This window comes from Hylobates moloch, unplaced genomic scaffold (genome assembly GCF_009828535.3).
Source record: "Hylobates moloch isolate HMO894 unplaced genomic scaffold, HMol_V3 SCAFFOLD_12, whole genome shotgun sequence".
NCBI classification, from domain to species: Eukaryota; Metazoa; Chordata; class Mammalia; order Primates; family Hylobatidae; genus Hylobates; species Hylobates moloch.
This window is the reverse complement of record NW_026652287.1, coordinates 20,325,201-20,339,818: the sequence shown is the minus strand read 5'-3', so window position 1 is coordinate 20,339,818 and position 14,618 is coordinate 20,325,201. Positions and strand designations below refer to the sequence as shown.

Genomic DNA, 14,618 nt, shown 5'->3' with positions numbered 1-14,618 from the left:
GGGGGGTGGTGGAGGAAGGCGGCAGTGGTGTTCCTAACCCTTGATCTTGGCTTGTTAACCCTTTCTGAGCTTTCCTTTAGTGGGGGGATGAGGATCGTGGGCTGTTTCCACATTTAAGGGCAGAGCTGAGTGAAGGGTGGTGTTGGTGCTCGAGGGTCACGCGCGGGTGGCTTTGCCGCGGTGGTGGCAGCGGTGGCAGAGGCGACACCGCTGGAGGCAGCGGAGGGACGGGCCCACCAACGCTGCAGGCCGGTAAGGCGGGCGGGGGCTGCGGGTCATCAGATCCTGCCCTCCCGAGCTGCAGCACGCGCTGGCTGGGGTTCGTGGGGGGTCCCGTGGGGGCGCGGCCGGGACGCTGGACGCTGCCTCCCGGAATGGGGCTGCTGGAACGGGAGAATGCGCTAGAACCGGGGGTGGGGCGACGAGGGACTTGGGGGCGGGGAGACGGCGCAGGACCCACGCTATCCTTTGGGATTTTGAGGGGCAGGTCCGGCAAGGCCCCCCAACGTGGCTGCTCCTGCGAGTCTCCGAAGGGGAACAGGTGGTCGCGGGGTGGCTGCGGCGAAGGTAGCTCCTCTCTGGTAGCCACGGGGTGTCGATGTGCACTTTTACCCAGGCTCGATGTGTGCCTCTCCTGGAGCCGGCTGGGACCCTGCGTCAGGCTTTGGTCAAGGATCTTTCGAAGGGATAGGAAGACGGGAAACTCAGAAAGTGCTGAAATCTGGGCACTAGAGAGACAGTGTGTCTGATTTTTACCCGCATCCTCACTCCCACTCCAGGTCATAGCACGTTCCCTGGATCAAGGTTTCCATAGTTAATCAGAGGGCGTCTCCGCCCCCCACCCCAACCCCATCCCGACAATATATCCTTTTGATTTCACCTCCTAAACCAGGTGTTGCAAACTCAGATGCACACAGGGCCAGGCAGATGCACAATAGGCCCAACTCTTACCTGGTTTCAACTACGCACCAGGCGCTGTCTGGAGTTGTTCATTCATTGAATCCTCACCACGCTCCCTGAACTTGCTACCTGTGATGACCCTGATTTTACAGATAGGGAAACAGGTAGGCAAGGTGAAAGTAACTTACCCAAGATCACATGAGTAGCAAGTGCCAAGTCAGGATGGGACTCCAGGCAGGCGGCTCCAGAGTCCTGGCTCTTAACCAGGCTGTGCTGTGCTGAGCAGTTGAGCTGTGGGGGTCACCAGGAGCCCCACCAGGGAGACTTACAGCTGCCAGGCAGGATTGCAGACCCTGTGTGGCCAGACTGTCCAATTTCTTGTCTCAGCCTCCTGAGTAGCTGGGACTACAGGCATGCACCACCACGCCTGGCTAATTTTTGTATATTTTAGTAGAGATGGGGTTTCACCATGTTGGCCAGGCTGGTCTCAAACTTCTGACCTCAGGTGATCCACCCGCCTCGGCCTCCCAAAGTGCTGGTATTACAAGCTTGAGCCACCTCACCCGGCCTTAATTTTTGTATTTTTAGTAGAGACGGGGTCTTGCCATGATGGCCAGGCTGGTCTCAAACTCCTGACCTCCGGTTATCTGCCTGCCTTGGCCTCCCAAAGTGCTGGGATTACAGGCATGAGTCACTGCACCCAGCCCTAAGTTCTTATTTTCACACCCCTGAAGCTCAGATCCGGCCCCACATAATTTGGTGGAGAGAAGAATTTGGGTGGAGGGAAGAATTTTCTTTTGGAAGGTGTGGCTATACAATAAAAATGACAGTGTTCACACTGGTCTTACTCTTGTCAGGGCCCTGGGACCCTGAGCTATTCCCTCTTATAAAACTTTTTTTTTTTAATTATTGTATTTTTTTTTTTTTCAATAGAAATGTTCTTTTTTTTTTTTTTTTTTTTTTTTCTCTGTCACCAGGTTGGTGATCACATGAAAAGGTCATTGCATCTTGAACCCCGGTCAATTCTGCCTCACCTCTGGAAATGGGCTGCACAGCTGCTTATACTTATTGTTACATCTTGGTTATATGGTAAACGAGGGGCAGATTATTCATGAATTTTCTACGAAAGGGGTAGGCAATTTCCAGAACTGAGGGTTCCTCCCCTTTTTAGACCAAGTAGGGTAACTTCCTGATGTTGCCATGGTATTTGTAACTGTCATGCTGCTGGTGAGTGTGTCTCTTAGCATGCTAATGCATTGTAATTAGCGTATAATGAGCAGTGAGGATGATCAGAGGTCACTTTGGTCGCCATCTTGGTTTTGGTGGGTTTTGGCTGGCTTCTTTACCGTATGCTGTTTCATCAGCAAAGTCTTTGTGACCTGTATCTTGTGCCAACCTCCTATCTCATCCTGTGACTTAGAATGCCTAACCTCCTGGGAATGCAGCTCAGTAGGTCTCAGCCTTATTTTACCCAGCCCCTATTCAAGATGGAGTTGCTCTGGTTCAAATGCTTCTGACACCATCATGCCCAGCTATTTTTTTTTTTTTTTTTTTGTAGAGATGGGGCCTCACTTTGTTAGGCAGGCTGGTCTTGAACTCCTGGGCTTAAGCAATCCTCTCGCCTTGACCTTCCAAAGTGCTAAAATTACAGGTGTGAGCCACTGTGCCTGGCCTAGTCTTCAAGTTTTTTGGGAGCTGTAGCTCTGTCTTCCTCATTCTTGTATCCCCACATGTCACACACACTGCATTTCACATAATGATATTCAGGAAGTACTGAATCAAATGTAATTAACTCAAGTAAAGTAGAGACTCAGTCTCTTAGACACCCGCCTCAGGCAAGAAATCTCTCTTCCCCTCTGAGTTATAATGGAAGTCACTCTTCTCAAGCTTGTAGGATAAAGAGCAGCACAGACTCTGACATAAGACACCTTTGTTTTCCTCGCTGCCACCCCTGAATTCAAAGTCATTTTGTCCCTATGTGGGTGTCAAGCGGCTAGGAAAATGGGCCCAGCATGAGACAGTTTCAAACAGTGCAGCTTTTTATTATGCAAAGGTAACAGGGTTTCTGGCAGCATGACCCCAGCAATAGTGGCTGTCTGTGACTGTTACCTCAGAGCCTGGGAAGAAAACAAGCTTTTAAGAGTATGAGTCAATCAAAGGGTGCTACTGACTTCACCTTTTGCTAGGGGGCCAGAATCCAGCAACTAATAATGAGTCTTCAAAAAGCAACAAAACAAAACAAAAAACTTCCTAAGAAACCAACCCAAAACAAAACAACAAAAACAGAATGGAGAGAAATCTGGGAAAATCCTACAGAGGATTGTAAATCTTTGGGAGGTAGAATGGCCAGAACTAGATTTCTGTCATTTTGGTTCTACCTGAACCAAAACATGGCCCAAGAAGGACTCAGTGATGTGCCCTATGAACTTCATTAGGGATTGATGGGTTCAATAAGCTCCTATTGCAAAAATGTGAACATAGCAACCACTTACATTTTAGTCTGAACTAGCCACTTTCTGACAGCTAGGAGTTGCAAAGTCAACTGCTTACAGGGTCCGAGCATGAAATGTCAACAACTGAAGCAGACAGAGCCAGAAAATACAAGAGTGGTGGGAATATAGTGAGTCGGGAACACATACTCCATCTACAGGAGCAGCAGCAACTCAGCTCTGGGCAATATTACCATGAAAAATTACAGGTTCTATGTTACTGTATGTTTTGGGAAGTTGGAAATCTAGATTTTTTTACATGAAATCTTCCAATTAAAAAATGTAAAAAAAATTTATTATTTTACTAGTTCTTCCTCTTTCTTCATCATAGGTTCCTCTGAAAATCTGATTAAAGCTATCGTGCCTGGGAAACTACAGCACATACTTTTTTTGTATACAATTTCAAGAGATTCATAGACAGCCTCCCCCAATCCCATGGCGTCTTTTATACTTTCCAAGAGTGCATCTGATTGGTTGGATTTACCACTGTCAAATAGGTCGCACTTCCATTGGGCAGAGTTTCATTTGTGGTCTCCCCCTCATGTCCTGATTGGCTGCTTTTGGCTTGAGCACCGATTCTGAGTCCCATAGCGACCACAGCGGCAGAGCTGGCTTCACCCAAAGCACGGCTCAAACAGACCTTTCAGAACAAAGTATCCCAGGGATTACTTTTCTCAGAATTAATCTGTGGGCACCCGTATCATTTGAACTTCATGAACTGCCCTCCAGAATGCCTCCTCCCTCATCTTCTCTTCCCAAATTTTCACCATTTGGAAAACTCCTCTTGCTCCTTTTCATCTTTCCTCTTGTATTAAACAAAAATTCTGGTAAAGCCATTATGTTTAATTTTTATGATCTTGTTTAAAAGATTAGCTGTATTGCATCAAAGTCATACAAGTACATAATTTAAAAGTCAGATTATAACATATTTATAACAAAATATTAGTTTCTGCTCCTCTGTTCCTGGTCCATCCCTAGAGATGACTACTGCCAACTCCCTTAGCTGTTTCTTTTCTGTCTTCTTTTTAATTTTTTTGGAGACAGGGTTTCACTCTGTCACCCAGGCTCTAGTGCAGTGGTGTGATCATGGCTCACTACAGCCTTGACCTCTTGGGCTCAAGCCATCCTCCTGCCTCAGCCTCCTGAGTAGCTGGGACCACAGGTGTGCACCACCATAACTGGCCAAGTTGTTTCTTATGTCATTCCCCCATCTTCATATTTCTAATCTCGATTTTGACATATTTCCAGTTATTTCATTCACTCTCTCACCGACTCATTAATTAGCTGATGAAGTAAACACATATACAAGAAGCCTCTACTATAGGCTAAGGGCTGTCTAGGGTGCTATGGATAGAGAGAGGAACAAAAACAGATACAGTGTCTATTTCTATCTCTTTCTCTCTCTGTCAGTTTGTCTTCCTGTCTGTCTCTCATTCACTAGTTTTATCTCTTTGCCTCTTCGTCTCAACCATTTTGTCTCTGTTCTCTGCCTCTCTCTCCACGTCTCTTTGGATTTAACATAAAAAACTCTCTTTCTTTTTATCTCTGTCTTTCTATATCTCCCCACCCCCTGTCTTTCCCATCTCCCATGCCCTTCTTAAAAGGGCATGACTATAAAAGGGTGCTCTCCAGGTGAGGCCATTTTTAACCAAGGACTTAGCAGACACTTTTGTCTTGTCTTTTTTTTTTTTTTTTTTTTTTTCTGAGATGGAGTCTCACAATGTCGCCCAGGCTGGAGTGCAGTGGCGCGATCTCGGCTCACTGCAAGCTCCGCCTCCCGGGTTTGTGCCATTCTCCTGCCTCAGCCTCCCGAGTAGCTGGGACCACTGGTGCCTGCCACCATGCCCGGCTAATTTTTTTTTTTTTGTATTTTTAGTAGTGATGGGGTTTTGCCTTTTTAGCCAGGATGGTCTCGATCTCCTGAGCTCGTGATCCTCCCACCTCGGCCTCCCAAAGTGCTGGGATTACAGGCGTAAGCCACCGTGCCTGGCCTGTCTTGTCTTTTGTATACAGTATTTGAGGGCGGGGGCGAGCTGGGGAAGTTAGCTGGTTTGCACTTTAATGTAGTTTAGTCAAGATAGTCTTTTCATGAACCAATTTGTGCAGATTGGTTTGCAAGATGTGACTAAAATATCAAATCCCTACACTGTCAAAGCACTAATGGATTGGGAAGGTAAATTACAGAAGAGTGTTTTCTTGTAGGAATTACACTGACATTCAAAATTAAATTTTCTTGATACCGAGTCCACTGCATTCCACACTGGCTTTGCGGGGAACATTTAAATCCAAGTTCTTCGTGAGTACTCTAATAGACAAGAACTGTGGTAATTAAATTAGAAGGCAAAAATTGTTCCTTGGTTACTTCCTGCAAGTTTTCTTACCTTGGGGGAATATTAGTGAGGAAGAATGTTTAGCAGAGTTGTATTAGTCTGTTCTCATGCTGCTAATAAAGACATACCTGAGACTGGGTAATTTATAGAGGAAAGAGATTTAATTGACTCATGGTTCCACATGACTGGGGAGGCCTCACAATCACGGTGGAATAGCAAGGGACGTCTTACATGGTGGCAGGCCAGAGAGAAAGCATGTGCAAGGGAACTCCCCTTTATAAAACCATCAGACCTCATGAAGCTTATTCACTATCATGAGAAAAGCATGGGAAGGACCTGCCCCTATGATTCAATTACCTCCCACTGGGTCCCTCCCATGACGTGGGAATTATGGGAGCCATAATTTAAGATTTGGATGGGGACACAGCCAAACTGTATTAAGAGTCTTGACAAAATTAAGATTATTCAGCCTTTATGGAAATGAGCAGGTCCACAAATGACTCAAAATATTTGGGGGGAAAAGAAGTAGGTAGCTTGGGAAGTGTTTTAGGATTTTCCTTCTCTCCCTCCTGCTCTCCCTTCCTGCCTTCTTTCCCTCTTTCTTTCCCATTTCCCTTTCTGTTTAGTTTTCCTTCCCTCTATACTATGCCTGGGTTAGTAATCTGTTGTGCTTGAACCAAAGCTGAACTGACACTGAAGACACACGTGTTCAGTCCCACTTTTGCTGCTCACCAGCTACGTGACCTTGTGAAAGTTATTCAGCTTCTCTGGGCTTATTTTCTTTCTCCGTTGAATAAGACATTTTGGACCAGATGACCTCTAATGTTTTTCCCAGATCTAAGATTCCTTGACACACCTACCAACAAACGTTTCAATTTTAATATTTTTTTTTTCTTGTTATGAAGAGGGCAAACTCATTAAACAATTTGGAAAAAATCAAAAAAGGATAAGTGAAAACTATCCACAATTCCATCATCCGAAGAACCAATGTGAACACTTTGGGGCAATTTTCTTTGTCTTTTTTTGATATATAATTTCACACATCATGATCGTTTATATTATGCACGACAGTTTTGTATCCTTTTTTTATTTCCTCCTAAGCATGTCTCTGTGTCTTGCCTGTCTTCATGAACATTATGATGATGATGATTTTTTAGAGACAGGGTCTCACTCTGTTACCCAGGCTGGAGTGCACTGGTGCAATTGTAGCTCATTGCAGCCTCCAACTCCTGGGCTTGAGCAATTCTCCCATGTTGGCCTGCCAAAGTGATGGGATTACAGGCATGAGCCACCATGCCTGGCCATGAAAAACATTTTTTTTTTTTTTTTTGAGATAGAGTCTCCCTCTGTTGCCCAGGCTGAAGTGCAGTGTCGTGATCATAGCTCACTGCAGCCTTGACCTCCTGGACTTAAGCAATCCTTCTACCTCAGCCTCCCAAGTAGTTGGGACTACAGGCAAGCACCACCATATTTTTTGTAGAGATGGGGTTTCACTATGTTGCCCAGGCTGGTCTTGAACTCTTGGGCTGAAGTGATCCACCTGCCTCGGCTTCCCAAAGTGCTGGGATTACAGGTGTGAGCCTGGCCACGAACAACATTTTTAATGTGTATGTAATATTTCATTGAGTGGTCATGTCTGGATTTACATAACCACTCTCTGTTTGGCAGACATTTTTGTTGATGCCAGCTTTTCTCTTATGGCTATTTGTGATGCATATCTTTGTTCATGAATATTTCTCCATCTTTTTATTTTCCTTGAGTTTATGGCTCTTTCAATGGTTCTATTTGTGTTTCCTGGCAAACATGGATAAATGCCCCAGAAACTTGCTGGGTGGGTGGCTTCGTGAATTTTCCCTGGAATTAAAACTTACTTTGCCTCCCATAACTGAATTGACTGTATGTCAGAGGGAGGACAGTGGCTGGGAGGTAACTCTGACTTTCATGCTTTATTAAGTCCTCACTCGCCTGCAGCCTCACTTCTTTTAGGTATGACCTAATTTTCATTGAATTTTTTTGTCTGCGTGGCTAATAATGACATTATCATCAATGACAATAATAACAGCTACTGTTTTAAGAGTTTGTTCAATAGTGCCAGGTATTGTCCACTGTCTCATTCCATCCTTACAACAGCCCCTCTGAAGTCACTATTTTCAACATTTTGCAGTTGAGGAAACTGAGGCACAGAAAAGTTGAGTTCTTTTCTCAAGGTCAGATAGGGAATAGGATTTGCGCCAAGTTTCTCTTTATCCAAGAGTTTGACCTCTGAAGCACTATATTCCTCTCCTTGCCCCCATATTCGCCCTCCTAGAAACATCTGTAATTAAAAAAAAATAGAAGAAAAGGAGGAGATTGATAAAGGGATGGAAGGAAGAAGGAACCATCCTTTGCATTTCCCTAATGTCTAGCGGCAGCTCTGCATTAAGAGCCAGGAGACTTGGGTTCCTCTTCTAGCCTTACTATTCAATTGCTGTGTGGCCTTGAGCAAACTACATCCCATATCCATGCCTCAGTTTATAATCTACAAAATTAAAGGGCTGGCCATGTGCGGTGGCTCATGCCTGTAACCCCAGCATGTTGGGAGGCCTAGGCGGGCGGATCACTTGAGGTCAGCAGTTCGAGATCAGCCTGACCAACATGGTGAAACCCCATCTTTACTAAAAATACAAAAATTAGCCAGGTAGTTGTGGCAGATGCCTGTAGTCCCAACTACTCGTGAGGCCAAGTCAGGAGAATTGCTTGAGCCTAGGAGGTGGAGGTCGCAGTGAGCTGATATCGTGCCATTGCACTCCAGCCTGAGTGACAGAGCGAGACCCTGTCTCAAAAAAAAAAAAAATACATAAGTTAAAGGGCTAAATTATAGAGTCTTTATGGACTCTGAGGCTCTTAAGATTCTCTGATTGACCCTGGGTTGGTGGGAGGGGACTCAGAAGCAATTATGGCTGCAGAAAACGGGGAAACCAAGGTTCAAAGAAGTCTGCAGCATCACAAAAACTATCAGGCCCTGTTGGGTCTTTCACATGTAAATATCTGAGACTTTGTATTTTGGGGTCTCTTCGGGAATAGATTTAATGAAGGTTGAACACATAAGGAGAATAGAGTTAAGAATATCTGGACACCACAGGGAACCCAAGAGCAGGAGCAAGGGAACCAGATGTTTCTGTTCATATCTACACTCCTGGCAACATCATGCCTCTCACTCTGACACCGTTCTCTACGCTCCAGAGCCCCGGAAGTTGCTGGGTTTTCAGATATTTGAGCGTGAACTAACACCTGCCTCAATCTAGGAGAAAGAATCTGATTGGTCCAGCCAGGGTCACATGGTCTACTTCTGATCCAATTAACTGTGTCAGGCTGGGGTTGTGGTCCAAACACAGGGGCCGCCTCTGGAGGAGTGGGGACCTCAGGCGTCATTCCTGGGTGTGATGGCTCAGAAGTCCAGGGACAGAATTGCTCTGTGGGGGCACACCCTTGATGGTCTCACAGTGCGGCAAGAGCTCCTGCAGTTGTTGTTAAGGATGGAACTTTAAATTACTTACTTCCGCTTTATGTGAAGTGGCTTTCCCGGGAAGGAATGAACAAAACTGAGAACGCCAAGGGGAGCCAATTATTGTTTGTTTGAGGCTTTGAAGTGTGCACGTGTGCAGAGGGACAGTGTATTAGTCAGGGTTCTCTAGAGGGACAGGATTAATAGGATAGATGTATATATAAAGGAAGTTTATTGAGGAGTATTGACTCACACTATCACAAGGTGAAGTCCCACGATAGGCTGTCTGCAAGCTGAGAAGCAAGAAAGCCAGTCTGAGTCTCAAAACCTCAAAAGTAGGGAAGCTCACAGTGCAGCCTTCAGTCAGCGGTCAAAGGCCCAAGAGCCCCTGGCAAACCACTAGTGTAGGTCCAGGAGTCCGAAAGCGCTGAAGAACTTGGAGTCCGATGTTCAAAGGCAGGAAGCATCTAGCACGGGAGAAAGATGCAGGCCGGAAGACTCAGCCAGTGTAGTCCTTCCACTTTCCTCTGCCTGCTTTTATCGAAGCCGCCAGCAGCTGATTAGGTGGTGCTCACCCAGATTGAGGGTGGGTCTGCCTCTCCTAGTTCACTGACACAAATGTTAATCTCCACTGGCAACGCCCTCACAGATACACCCAGGAACAATACTTTGCATCCTTCAATCCAATCAAGTTGATTATAGTCAGTTTCAGTCAAGTTTTCTCTGATGATTTCCCACATAGTGATATTCACTAAGGGAGACTTCCCAGTTGAAAACCTGGATGGCCTCATCACTGCACATTGAGTCCTGTTTCTTGAAAAGGTTACGCTGGGTGCGGTGGCTCACACCTGTAATCCCAGCACTTTGGGAGTTCGAGACAGGTGGATCATTAGAGGTCAGGAGTTCGAGACCAGCCTGGCCAACATGGTGAAACCCCGTCTCTACTAAAAATACAAAAATTAGCCGGGCGTGGTGGTGCGTGCCTGTAGTTCCAGCTACTCGGGAGGCTGAGGCAGGAGAATCGCTTGGACTCGGCGGGCAGAGTTTGCAGTGAGCCGAGATCCTGTGCCACTGCACTCCAGCCTGGGCGACAGAGTGAAACTCTGTCTCAAAGAAAAAAAAAGTTGGTTAAAATGGCCAGGCAGTGTACTTGTGTGCCAAAAGGAATGTTCTAGAGAATCAACACACCTCAAATCCTGATGTTGAGATTCAATAAGGACCAAGAGCCCTCTAGATAAGTAGAACTCAAACTTTAATTAGGAACTACCCAGGGGCTTGTTGATATGCAGATTCTTGGATCCCCCAGAAATTCTGTGGGACCAAGGAGGTGGAGGTGTGGACCGGGGATTTTTAGCAAGTGCCTCAAGGTATGTCTGATGCTGGTAGTCTGATCCATATGATTACTTTTCATATGTAAAAAGAAGAAAAAAATCCGTGAAATTCTTCCCCAGTGAAATCTGATGTGTCGTATAAAGGTTGAGCTGCTTCAGGTGATGTAGCAGGTGAGGAGCTCAGAGTTCTCCCCATTCTACCCTGTGCTGTGCCCTCCACGCTTGTGTTAATAAAACCACTATTGATTTATTAGCTGCTGGAGGTATTGGGGACAAAGTAATGAATAAAATAAACCAAATTCCAGTTCTCTTGGGACTCTTCTACCTGCAGGGAAGGCAGGCAATACACAAATTAGCTAATAAGTAACTTGCAGGTTGTGCTAAGTGCTGTGAAGGCAAATATAGCCGTGGGGAGGGGACAGAAATACTGGAAGGGGGACGTCAGGCCATCTGAAAAGGCATTTGAGTAAGGACCTGGATGCAGTGAGGGAGTAAGGCATGAGATTTGTGAGGAAAATGTTCCAGGAAGAAGGCATGACAAGGGTGAAGGCTATGAGGCTGGAATAAGCTAAGAGTATTACAAGAAGATCAAGCAGGGGAATGAAGCTAGAGGGAGTGTGCAGACAGGGGGGTAGGGGCCAGGTCACTTGCAGCCTTGCCTATGACTTTGCACAGGCCCTGTGCATAGTAAGGTGTTTGTATTTCATTTTAGGAATGATGGAAACCATGTCCTCATGTAATCTTCCCAACAATCTTATGAAGAAGGTCCTACTATTTATGGCCATTTTACAGTTAGGGAAACTGAGGCATAGAGAGATGAAGACATTCACAACTTCTAAGTGGGAATATGAGGATTTGGACCTCAGGGGGACTTCAGAGGCTACTGTTCACTACCACACAATACCATCTCCTATATATCTCAGGAGTTGAGCATCAAATTCTACATGGTAGATCCCTTATGGAGCTGCAGTAGGGTATAGTGTGAAGTTATTTTGGCCACTTGGTAGTTGTCTCTTCTTGGGTTAGGAATTTACATTTCTGAGCTATGTAAAATGAGAAGGCTATTTTCCCATCTAATTCATTTTATTGGGTTTTGATGAAGAAGAATACATGTGCTTTATAAACTATAAAATGCAACATAAGTATTGTGAATCATCTCCACTGAGTTTGATTTAACCCTTGTTTCCTTTGAGAAAGACGAAAGTCCCTTCTGATTTGTGGAAATTTGAAACCTCATTGAGTCAACTCTTGGGTCAAAGGGAAATGACACTGAAATTATGAAATATTTAGAGAAAGGTAATAAAAATATGTATCAGTTTCTTTAGGATATAGCTAGTGCAGTGTGCAAAGGCAAATCCATAGTCAATACAGTTCTTCTGAGAGTGAAAGTATCACATAGTGATGACAATCATGAGCTCTGGAATCAGACTTGGATTGAAATCTGAATTTTGTCACTTCCCGGCTATGTGATCTTGGATAATTGCTTAACCTCTCTGAGTCTTAGAGTTAGTCAAGTTTTATTATCTGGGAGGTGGCAATGGTAGTAACCTACCTGATAGGGTTTTGTGCTGGCTGTTCCCTCTGCTTGGAACATTTGTCTTGTGTGGTTGGCTCTCTTATTTCATTCAGGTTTTTGTACAACATCACAGCCCCTTATGCTTCATTTTTCTTTATCTCATTTATGACTTCCTGACCTTATATTGTGTATTTATTTTTTGTTTGTTTCCTTCTATAGAGGTCATCTATGTGAGAGTAGAGAATTTGTCTTGGTCATTGCTGAACCTCTGGGAACTAGAGCAGTGTTTGGCACATAGAAAGTTTACGGCGCATCTGTTGAATGAATGAGTGGGTGCATGGGAGGCTGAGCAGAAGGCTAAGACAATGGATAAAAGCGCTCAGCAGAGCTCCTCGCTCACTGTGAGCCCTCGGTGAATGTTGGAGGTTTGTTCTTGGCTTCGACTCCTTCTTACAAGGTGAACTCTTCAAAAATCTAGATTATAATCTTCTTGAAGGAAAGAAAGTGCCTTTCACAGTTCTGTGTTTCCTGCTCATGCTAGGCACATCGAGGTGGCTGAGTGAATGCTTTCATTGAGAGAACTGAGGTATATGGAATTGAGATTAGTGCCTCTATAATGTCTATCGTTCCTTTTATTGCTGGGCACAATTAAGTTGCTCGATAAATATTTGTTAAGCAAATGAACGAACAAAAACAATCCTTTTATGCATGCCATTAAATGGAGTGGACTGTGGAAATGTAGATGTATTAGTCTGTTCTCATGCTGCTAATAAAGACACACCTGAGGCCGGGCGCGGAGGCTCAAGCCTGTAATCCCATCAGTTTGGGAGGCCGAGGCGGGCAGATCACGAGGTCAGGAGATCGAGACCATCCTTGCTAACACGGTGAAACCCTGTCTCTAGTAAAAATACAAAAAATTAGCCAGGCGTGTTGGCGGGCGCCTGTAGTCCCAGCTACTCGGGAGGCTGAGGCAGGAGAATGGCGAGAACCCGGGAGGCGGAGCTTGCAGTGAGCCGAGATCGCACTCCAGCCTGGGGGACAGAGAAAGACTCCGTCTCAAAAAAAAAAAAAAAAAAAAAAAAAAAAAAAATACACACTGAGACTGGGTAATTTATAAAGGAAAGGAGATTTAATGAACTCACAGTTCTATATAGCTGGAGAGGCCTCCCAATCATGGCGGAAGGTGAAAGAGGAGCAAAGGCATGTCTTACATGATGACAGGCAAGAAAGTGCATGCAGGGGAGCAACTGCCATATATGAAACCATCAGATCTTGTGAGACTTATTCACTATCATGAAAACAGCATGGGAAAAAACCTGCTCTCATGATTCAATTATCTCCCACGGGGTCCCTCCCACAACATGTGGGGATTATGGGAGCTACAATTCAAGATGACATTTGGGTGGAGACACAGCCAAATCATATCAATATATAAACTCAAATTCAAAGAGACGCTCAATGCCTGGGTGCATTATTTAGATCCTGCGAGCCCTCCTGCCTCGCTCTTTCTCTGTCTCCACCGCATTCTCAGCAGCTGCACTTTGTCTTCTCCAAGGCCAGTTAAGCCTGTTTTCTGGGGGTGTGGGGCCTGTGAGTGTAGAACTGAACCCAGATCCCACTCTGCCCTTACCAAGAAGCCAGTGGACATAGAAGGCAGATGGTAACCTGGCAATTAGACCACAGTGTGACATGTGGAGCAGCACAGGGGTACCAGGAACATTCTAAAGGGGCTGTAATTCAGCTGGGAGAATCTGGAAGGCTACTTGGAGGTACAGACACCTAAAGTGAAATCTGAAGGTTGGACAGAGATTAAATTGGGTGAGGAGAAAGGAGTGGGATTCTTGGGGGAAGCAGGGAGAGTGTTCCAGGCAGGAGGAACAGCATATGCAAAGGCCTTGAGGCAGGAGAAACACAGGGTTTCTGGTATGGATGAAGGAAGAAGACCAGGCTGGTAGAGGGGGCAATTAGTAGAATTATTGAGAGATGAGGCTAGAGGGGGAAGTGGGGGCCAACCCAGGAGGGTTGGTACACCCAAAGCTCCTGCCCAGGCCTCACTGCTCACTGGCCCACCTTATTCCTGCCTCTCAACTTTGTTCTCAGGATTCCTCTTATAAACTGTGCTTTCTCTCCTCCTTAGGGCTAATCAAATTCCTGGTGACTTCAGTCCATTTAACTCCCCATCCCTAGTATCTGTCCTCAACTCTGCTCCCGCAACAAATAAAAACAACCCTTAATCTCTCAGTTCCAACCACCACGGCCTCCTTGCTGTTCCTCGAACATCTCTAAGAACATGCCCTGCCTCAGGACCTTTGCATTGGCTGTTCCCTCAGCCTGGAATTCTCTTCCCTGGGAGATTTGCCTGGCTCTCCCATTTCCTCCAGGTCTCAACGTACTTGACACCTCCCCTGACCAACCTGTTTAACATTACACCTCCTCTCACTTTCTAGCCATCTCTGGCTTGCTTTATTTCTTTTTAATCACAACAATGAATACTTTATAAATCCATTTGTTCATTCGTCTCTTGTCTGTCTCCCCTGCCCCCTGCACCATTTGCTCCATGAGGGCAGG

General features: G+C 45.5%; 1 protein-coding gene across 1 annotated transcript in view; it reads left to right on the top strand.

The window, feature by feature from the left end:
- Window positions 1-168: 168 nt before the first annotated feature.
- The window catches only part of RPH3A (rabphilin 3A), a 319,863-nt gene continuing 305,413 nt past the window's right edge, over window positions 169-14,618 (top strand). Inside the window, exon 1 of the mRNA XM_032168616.2 lies at window positions 169-252. The gene's annotated coding sequence lies outside the window, so the exon portion shown is untranslated. The remainder of the gene's footprint in view (window positions 253-14,618) is intronic.